The sequence below is a fragment of the Nycticebus coucang genome, chromosome 10 (assembly GCF_027406575.1).
Source record: "Nycticebus coucang isolate mNycCou1 chromosome 10, mNycCou1.pri, whole genome shotgun sequence".
Classification (NCBI taxonomy): Eukaryota; Metazoa; Chordata; class Mammalia; order Primates; family Lorisidae; genus Nycticebus; species Nycticebus coucang.
In genome coordinates this window covers 122,138,175-122,146,854 of record NC_069789.1, presented here as the reverse complement: position 1 = coordinate 122,146,854, position 8,680 = coordinate 122,138,175, and the positions used below count along the sequence as shown (strand labels likewise).

The following is an 8,680-nucleotide window of genomic DNA, read 5'->3' as shown; positions in this document are numbered from 1 at the left end:
TCACTTTACTGAGTTGTGTTCCAGAAAAAAAAAATAAAAATCAGTTGAATTCCTTAAAGTCCCAAGCATTGAGTTCAGTTCAAGAATGTCTACCAGGCTGGGTGTGGGCGCTCATACCAGCAGTCCTCAAGGCTGGAGGACTGCTCAAGGGAAGGAGTTTAAGACCAGCCTGGGCAACAAAGCAAGGTCCTGTCTCTACAAAAAATATTTTAAATTAGCTGGGCACAGTAGCACACCCCTGTAGTCCCTGCTACTTGAGAGGCTGAAGCAGGAGGATCACTTTGAGCCCAGGAATTGGAGGCTGCAATGAGCTGTGATCACCTCAATGCACTACAGTCTGGGAAACAGAGTGAGACCCTGTCTCAAAAGAAAAAGAGGAGTATGTGTTATCTTAGTCATAACCAGGCACACCTATTTTTTTCATTCTTTCCTTCTTTTTCTTTTTTTTTTTTTTTTGAAGAAGTTCAGAATGGGTCAGGCACAAAAAATTTTAAAAGGCTCTGCAAGAAATAAGAGCCTTTGCACTCACAATACCTTTGTGGGGTTTTTTTTAATTTCAGATGAATATGAGGGTATAAACGATGAAGTTACAATGTTGGCATTTGTTAGGTAAAGTCCCTGTTGTAATTGTGTTCTGTACCCAGGAGGTGTGCCCTATACCCTTAGGTCGTGTCCATTAGATGGGAGCATAACCACTTCCCTCCTTCCTCCCGGCTCCCTCTCCCCATCCCCCACTTCCTCCTCCACAGCCTCCACACTCTTCCCACCTCCCTGAACTTGAATTGAGTTGTTTTTCTCTTGCATGGGCCTGTATTAATTAGTCTACTAGCTTCATATTAGTATTGAGTTCATTGGATAAAAATATGGAATGCTTCACAAATTTTCGTGTTGTCCTTGTCCAGGGGCCATGCTAATCTTCTCTGTACCTTTCTAATTTTAGTATATGTGCTGTGGAAGCGAGTGCACACCCACAACGCCTTTGTGAAGAGGAGGGAAACTGCTGCGTGCTGGGGACCTTTATGTTAGCACCTCCCCACAGCGACTGTCCTTCTATTCTTTTTTTTTTTATTATTAAATCATAACTGTATACATTGATATGATCATGGGGCATCATACACTCGCTTCATAAACCATTTGACACATTTTTATCACAGTGGTTAACATAGCCTTTCCGGCGTTATCCCAGTTACTGTGCCAAAACATTTACATTCTACATTTACCAAGTTTCACAAATACCCCTGTAAGATGCACCACAGGTGTGATCCCACCGATCCCCCTCCCTCTACCCACCTCCCCCTTCCCACTTCCCCCTATTGTTAAGTTGTAGCTGGGTTATAGCTTTCATGTGAGAGTCCCAAATTAGTTTCATAGTAGGGCTGTGTACATTGGGTACTTTTTCTTCCATTCTTGGGATACTTTACTAAGAAGAATATGTTCCAGCTCCATCCATGTAAACATGAAAGAGGTAAAGTCTCCATCTTTCTTTAAGGCTGCATAGTATTCCATGGTGTACATATACCACAATTTATTAATCCATTCGTGCATCGATGGGCACTTGGGCTTTTTCCATGACTTAGCAATTATGAATTGGGCTGTAATAAACATTCTGGTACAAATATCTTTGTTATGTTGTGATTTTTGGTCTTCTGGGTATATGCCCAGCAGCGGAATTACAGGATTGAATGGCAGATCTATTTTTAGATCTCTGAGTGTTCTCCATATATCTTTCCAAAAGGAATGTATTAATTTGCATTCCCACCAGCAGTGCAGAAGTGTTCCCTTTTCTCTGCATCCACGCCAACATCTCTGGTCTTGAGATTTTGTGATATAGGCCAGTCTCATTGGAGTTAGATGATATCTCAAAGTAGTTTTGATTTGCATTTCTCTGATGATTAAAGATGATGAGCATTTTTTCATATGTCTGAAGGCCGTGCGCCTGTCTTCTTCAGAGAAGTTTCTCTTCAAATCCCTTGCCCAGCCTGCGATGGGATCCCTTGTTTTTTTCTTGCTGATGCATTTGAGTTCTCTGTGGACTGTCCTTCTATTCTAAGACATCGGGTAACTTGGCCCTCATCTCAGAACTAGTAAAAGATCCTGAACCAGGATTCAGACCCCCCTATTCTGTATCTAAAGCTCCTGTTTCATTCCACACCATTCATTGCACCTTCCAGAATGCAGAGAAAGGAAACGTTTCTGATTCTAACAGAAATAGTTATACGAGGCTTCAAGGAAGACGCGGGATCTGAAATGGGCCTCAGGAGGAAGAACAATTCAGCAGGCTGAGTGGGAAGGCGAGAAGGGTGTTATTGGAAGAAGGAAAAGAATGAGAGTAAGTTCAGACGTGAGAAAGTGAAATGTGTGTCATCAGGTCCTTCTAGGTAGATGGAGGGAACAGTCTGGGGCCTCACTATGGGGGCCTTGAAGGGCAGCCTAAAGAACGTGAACTTTATCCCATACATGATAGGAGCCACTGGAAAGCTTTTGAGAAGGTCAGATACATGACAGAAAGCATTTCCAGGAAGATTACTCTAACAATATTAGGCAAGATAACTTAGGGAAGTGGTCTGCAACTGTGGCAACTCACTAGAAATACTTGGAAGATTTCTTTCCTTTTTTTTTTTTTGAAATTTTATTTTGTAATAATAATTTCAGACTTTTAAAACTGTACTAAAAATACTCACAGTCATCATATACTTTTCACTCCGTTCCCCCAAATACTAACATTTTAGATAATCCAGTACAATTGTGAAAACCAAGAACTTATCGTTGGCATCGCTCAATGGATTACTTTATAGACCTTATTCAAATTCCAAGCGTCTTCCCACTAAGGTCCTGTCTCTGCACCAGGAGCCGATGGAGGATCACACGTCTGATGCATTTAATTGTTCATCTCTTTTGTATCCTTTAATCTGGGACAGTTCCTCAGAATTTTTTTTTTATGACCTTAACAGTTTTGAAGCATATTACACAGTTATTTTGTAGAATGACCCTGAGTCTGGACTTAACTAATACTTTCCTCATGATTAAACTCAGGTTACACAGTTTCGGCAAGAATCCCGCAGAGGTGACGCTGCACCTGCTCGGTGCATCACGTGAGGAGGCCCAGGATGTCGAGGTCTCTGAATACTGGGGATGGTGACTCTGAGCACTAAGCCCCACTGTGCATCCTTAACCTACCAATGCCTGGGCCACACCATAGACCAATCACACCAGACGCTTAGGGTAAGGCACAGGCGTTGACCGGTTTTAAGGACCCTCAGTAGCAGAGAGGCGAGTAGTGGCTTGTGCCTGTAATCCCAGCACTTTTGGAAGCTAAGGCAGGAGGATCACCTGAGCCCACAAATTCAAGATCAGCAAGACCCCTGTCTCTACAAAAAATAGAAAAAAACTTAGCTGGTGCATGCCCATAATCCCAGCTAATGGAGAGGCTGAAGCAGGAGGATCACTTGAGCCCAGGACTCCGAGGCAGCAGTGAGCTAGCTGTGATCATGCCACTGCCCTGTAGGTGGCAGCATGAAAACCCATCTCAAAAAACAAAAAATGTCCTATGGGCAATTCTAATCAGCACCTAGGATTTGACAATAAAGGTAAGAATTCCAGGAATCAACTGAAGCTATCCAGTTCCAGACACAGGTAAATACATCTGGACTTTGTCATGGACTCATGGCAGGAGAATGGAGAGGACAAAAATCCCCTGATTGAGAAAGTGAAGGGTGAGTAGACTGCTGTCCAATAATAAGAGAGGCAGGACACTAAAGAGACTGTCCAGCCCTCCTGGCCTACGTTCTCTCCAGACCTTAGAGAAACCTTTGCTGCAGTGAAAGTACATTTAATCTTACCACCGTAAGCCAGACATGAGCTCCTAATTGCCCCTGGCCGAGAGGGAATTATGAACCATGTGATATGAACAGACGACCACATATGCAAACATGCACACTTCCGGGGACGCTGAATGAACAATTCACAGAATCCAGGTCAAAGGTACACGACCTCCCTTAAACTGCTCTGTCCTCCCCACCTGGGCTTTTGTCCTTAATCTCTTCTGAAGAAAGCAAAGATCCTGGGGAAAATTTTGTGAAACAGGAACGTGTACACATCTCCTGCTACCACACTGCTGAAGCAACAACACCCTGTGCTCAGCTTCCTTACAGTTATTTTCCTGGGGTTTCCATAGGCAATTTCATCAATCCCTCCCTTAGAAGGGCTGTCTGATAACAGGTGAGAGGAAACACCAATTTCACCAAAATCCAGAGGCAGGAAGGACCCTGACAAGATCAATCCCCGTGGTGTTCACAAGACCACTGGGGTCCAGGCGGCTGGTGCAGGAGGAACTGCTGCTGGGCACTAGCTGAGAAAAAGAGAAGGGCTCTCCAGCACTCGGGGAGCACGGAGAGAAGAATTCACTCAGTCACCCCTGGATTATCACACAGCCAGTATCCTCCACGCCTCTCCAGGGTCTCACTTTGAGGCCTGGCACACAGCTAAACGCTAACGGCTGGGTGAGATAATTTATGGAAGGGTGGGATCAGAGTTTCCAGGAAAGAGGCAGAATTCAGGGCAGGCCATGTGTGGTTAAGCCTAAGGGAGGCAGAGACAAGGAGAAATATGAGCCCAGGGAGCAAGTGTCAGGCACCACTGCAGATCCTGGGTTTTTATTTTTGAGACAGAGTCTCACTTTTTCCCCCACCCCCCGCTTGGACTCAAGTGATTTTCTTGCCTCAGCCTGCTGAGTAGCTGGTACTACAGATGCCCATCACAACACCGGGCTAGTTTTTTAGAAACAGGATCTCGCTCTATCTCAGGTTGATCTTGAACTTATGAACTCAGGTGATCCTCCCGCCTCAGCCTCCCAGAGTGCCGGCATTACAGGTATGAGCCACCTAGATGCTGGTTTTGAAGAGGTGCTCAGGAAGGCGGGTGGATTTGCATATGTCTTTTTTTTTTTTTTTTTTTTTGAGACATAGTCTCAAGCTGTCACCCTGGGTAGAGTGCTATGGCATTACAGCTCACAGTAACCTCAAACTCTTGGGCTTAAGCGATTCTCTTGCCTCAGCCTCCCAAGTACCTGGGACTATAGGCACCTGCTACAAGGCCTGGCTATTTTTTTGTTGCAGTTGTCATTGTTGTTTAGCCGGCCGGGGCTGGGTTCGAACCCACCAGCCTCAGTGTATGTGGCTGACACCCTACCCACTGAGCTAAGGGCACCACCTGCATATGACATTTTATTCATTCCTCCCGACCACCACATGGGGTTATTTCAGAGGGGATGCTGATCCTCAGAAAGGTAAAGGAAAATGCCAAGGCTGATGGTGGGTCTGGGATTGGTAACTGAGTCTGTCTAGCCCCAGAGCCCACGTCATCACCACCACCACCAAGAGAGAACTGAACACAGCTCCTTTGGGGGATAGGAAGGAGGCGGGAGAGAAAGATACAGTAGAAAGAGATGATTAAAAAACAGGAAAGTGAGGTAAGCTTCTAAAGGGGGCCGTATGCTGTTGAGCCATGAACACTGGACAGCAACATTAGAACTTGATCTTATGATTACAGAAGGTTTGAGTAAGGAAATAACCAAAGTGACACCTTGAGCAATACCAGGGGGTGGTGAAAATGGGGTTCTGCGTTCCTGAGCTAAGAGATGCCGCTCAAACAGTACAGGCGGCCACGGTATGTAGTGAAGCAAGAACTGGAGGAAGAGGCCAAAGCTCTGGCTTTAAATGCAAAAGAAGGTCACTGCTCTGTTAGGCAAGTTATATTCTCTCCCTGGTCTTCGGTCTTGCTTCATCCATGAACAGCTGCAGGCAGAATTAACCCAAATGACCCTGAAGTCTTGCGACCCAAAGTGTGGTCTCCAGGCAGCAGCAAAGGGCATTGAGCAAATGCTCATTTAGAAACGCGGAATCTCAGGCCCGCCAGAAGAATCAGAATCTGCATTTAAGCAAGATTTGAGTGATCCATGAGCACCTTCAACTTTGTGAAGCGCTTTTCTAAAGTGTCTTCCAGTTCTTCTATTTCACACTCAAAATAAAGGTTTACTGTGCGCCTCCTTTGCCCTTTTTTCCACCCCTATCAGGCGCGCTCAGACTCGCCCACACCCAGGTGGCGTTTTAGGAAACAACAGTGGGGCGCTGCTGCCACCGTGTGACCATGATCGGTAAATGCACGTAACACTCGCTCTCCCCAGGGAAATCCCAAGAGGGGCTGGGGTCAAAGACGCGCCAGTCTCAGCTAGACAAGGGAGTCTCACCGCCCACCGTGTTGGAAGAAGTTGGAAGAAGCTGTCAGTGAGAGCTCACCTGCACCATGCAGCAGTGTCACGTTTCAAAGGACAGTTTTTATAAGGCTTCATATGTGGGGTCAGAGCCAAGCTCTGCCTTTGCAACCTTAAACATCACTCTGACGGTTATTTTCAGACGTCCAGCCCCTGCCTGAACTCTGCCCTAAACCTGTAATTTTCTAAGAACACTTTACTGTGACAGTTCTTTCATCCTGAGCCCATGTGTGTCCAACACATGCTCACCAATCCTGGTCCTGCCCTCAGTAGGCTGAACTGAGTCCAGTCAGTACCCTCTCATACAAGCAATCTTCAAATCTTATTATTTAAACCAATATATCCAAAATATCAGCCTCTCAACCAGTAATCAATATTTAAAAATTGTAATTAGATATTTCACATTCCTGTTTCTGACAAAGTCTTCAAAATCTTGGTAAACAACCACCACCTACTGCCAGCCCCGTCTTTCCTCAGCGCCCCCCACATGGCGTCCTCTGAATCCCCCACATTCTCAGGTCACTTTCTCATGGGCAAGTGAAATGCAGCAACCACAGCGACACTCCGAATTCTAGAGGTGTCCCACTGGAGCAGCAGAGCCACAGGACCTCCCCCCAGCATCTGGCACCACACCTCTATTTAGAAAGCCAAACCCCACACCCTGGCCTGGGACACTGGCTTTTCCTGCTTGCGCATCTGCTCAGCCATCCCACACCCACCCAGGTGTAGACATTTTATTCAGTTTTATTTTCTAAGAAATGTTTCTCGGAGCCTGCTGCATACTGTGTGCTAGAGAGACAGGGATGACCTGTCCCTGCTCTCCCAGAGCTCCAGGCCACGGAGGGACCCCTAGAGCCAGACCAAAACTGCTCAGCGAGAAACACCACAAGACAAACACAGGCTCTTTTGGCCCATCTCACCAGTGCCCTGTGAGGAATCTTCCACTCTTGGTTTCTGGACTCAATGCTCCTCCTTTCTAGTTCAAAGTGCGAGAAGGAGAATGCAAATGTCCCCCACGGCCCTTTGCACAGTCACAGTTGGACCAGGGGTTTCCTTCAGGCTAATCCAGGGTATTCAGGGCTCCGAGCTCATTCTGAATGTTCTCTCTTGGATCGAAGCTGTCCACACCTGCACAGGCAGCAGCCAGGTCGCTGCACACTAAGAGAAAATCCAGCAAGTCAGGAACTTGTCCTACCCCTGTGGCTGTCAGGCACCTGACTGTATGATGTTGAATTGATCCCGAGACTTCCCTGCACTTTCATTGTCACTTCTGTAAACTCGGGCAGGTGGATCAGGTCCCCATGGGTCTGTGTGTATAGCGAGGGCTCCTCAGAGACAGCAGCACCACCACCACCCCTGTCTTCTCAGTGTCCACCATTGAGCAGATACAGGCACACATTAGGCGCTCAAATGTTCACTGAACATGTGTGAATAAATGACTATGATTAGAGCAACATAAATCATGGAATCAATGAACAAATCTTTTCAAATGTCCACCAAACTGTAGAATGGGGAGGCCAAACATAAGCACTGAGGCAGAATGGCGTTTTCTCCCTACCTCGCCCTCACCTCCTTCCTGGGGGAGGCCTTCACCTCAGAGAGACTCTGTTGACATAAGTTCCTTCCTCCCATCTCCTCCCCTTGTTTTTCGGATCTCCATTGGCTCCCCTAGGGCAGAGTCTGGAATGTGGGGAGAGCATTCTCCTAGCCCAAGAATGCATCATATATGCAAGGGGCTTTGAAGAGAGGGAAGGAAGAAGTATCCTCAAGGTCAAGTTGCTGCTTTTCGTCATTGAATTGCAGTTCTTTATATATTCTGTGTATAAATCTCTTATCAGATATATAGTATTTGCAAATGTTTTTTTTCTTTTTTTTGGTTTTTGGCCAGGGCTAGGTTTGAACCCGCCACCTCCGGCATATGGGACCAGCACCCTACTCCTTGAGCCACAGGCGCCGCCCAGTATTTGCAAATGTTTTGGTGGGTTGCCTTTTTAGTCATCTTGATCAGTCCTTTGGGACACAGAAATTATCATATTTTGTTTTTCTTTTTTTAATTGTTTTATTTTATTTCAAATGACTAAGGGGGTACAAATGTTTTTGTTTCATGCATACCTTATATTAAGCTTAAGTTGGGGTTTTTAGTGGGCCATCACCAGAACAGTATTCAGACATATAGTACCTGATAGGTAAGTTTTGATGCCTCGCCTCTTCCCACCCTCCCCCCTTCTTGAACTCCAATGACCTTTACATGTCCTTGTGCCATATGTGCCCATCGTTTAGCTCCCAATTACTAGAGAGTACATGTAGTGTCAGAATTTCCATCCCTGGGATCCTATTTTAGGATAATGGTCTCCAGTTCCATCCAAGTTGCTGTGAAGGATGTTCTCCGTGCAGCATCATTCCCACCTTTTT

The 8,680-nt window shown here is 46.0% G+C and overlaps 1 non-coding gene across 1 annotated transcript; it reads right to left on the bottom strand.

Moving 5' to 3' along the window:
* Positions 1-857: 857 nt before the first annotated feature.
* Positions 858-966, bottom strand: LOC128597868 (U6 spliceosomal RNA). The gene has a single exon (XR_008383423.1). It is a non-coding gene; the product is annotated as a U6 spliceosomal RNA (small nuclear RNA).
* Between the last annotated feature and the right edge of the window lie 7,714 nt (positions 967-8,680).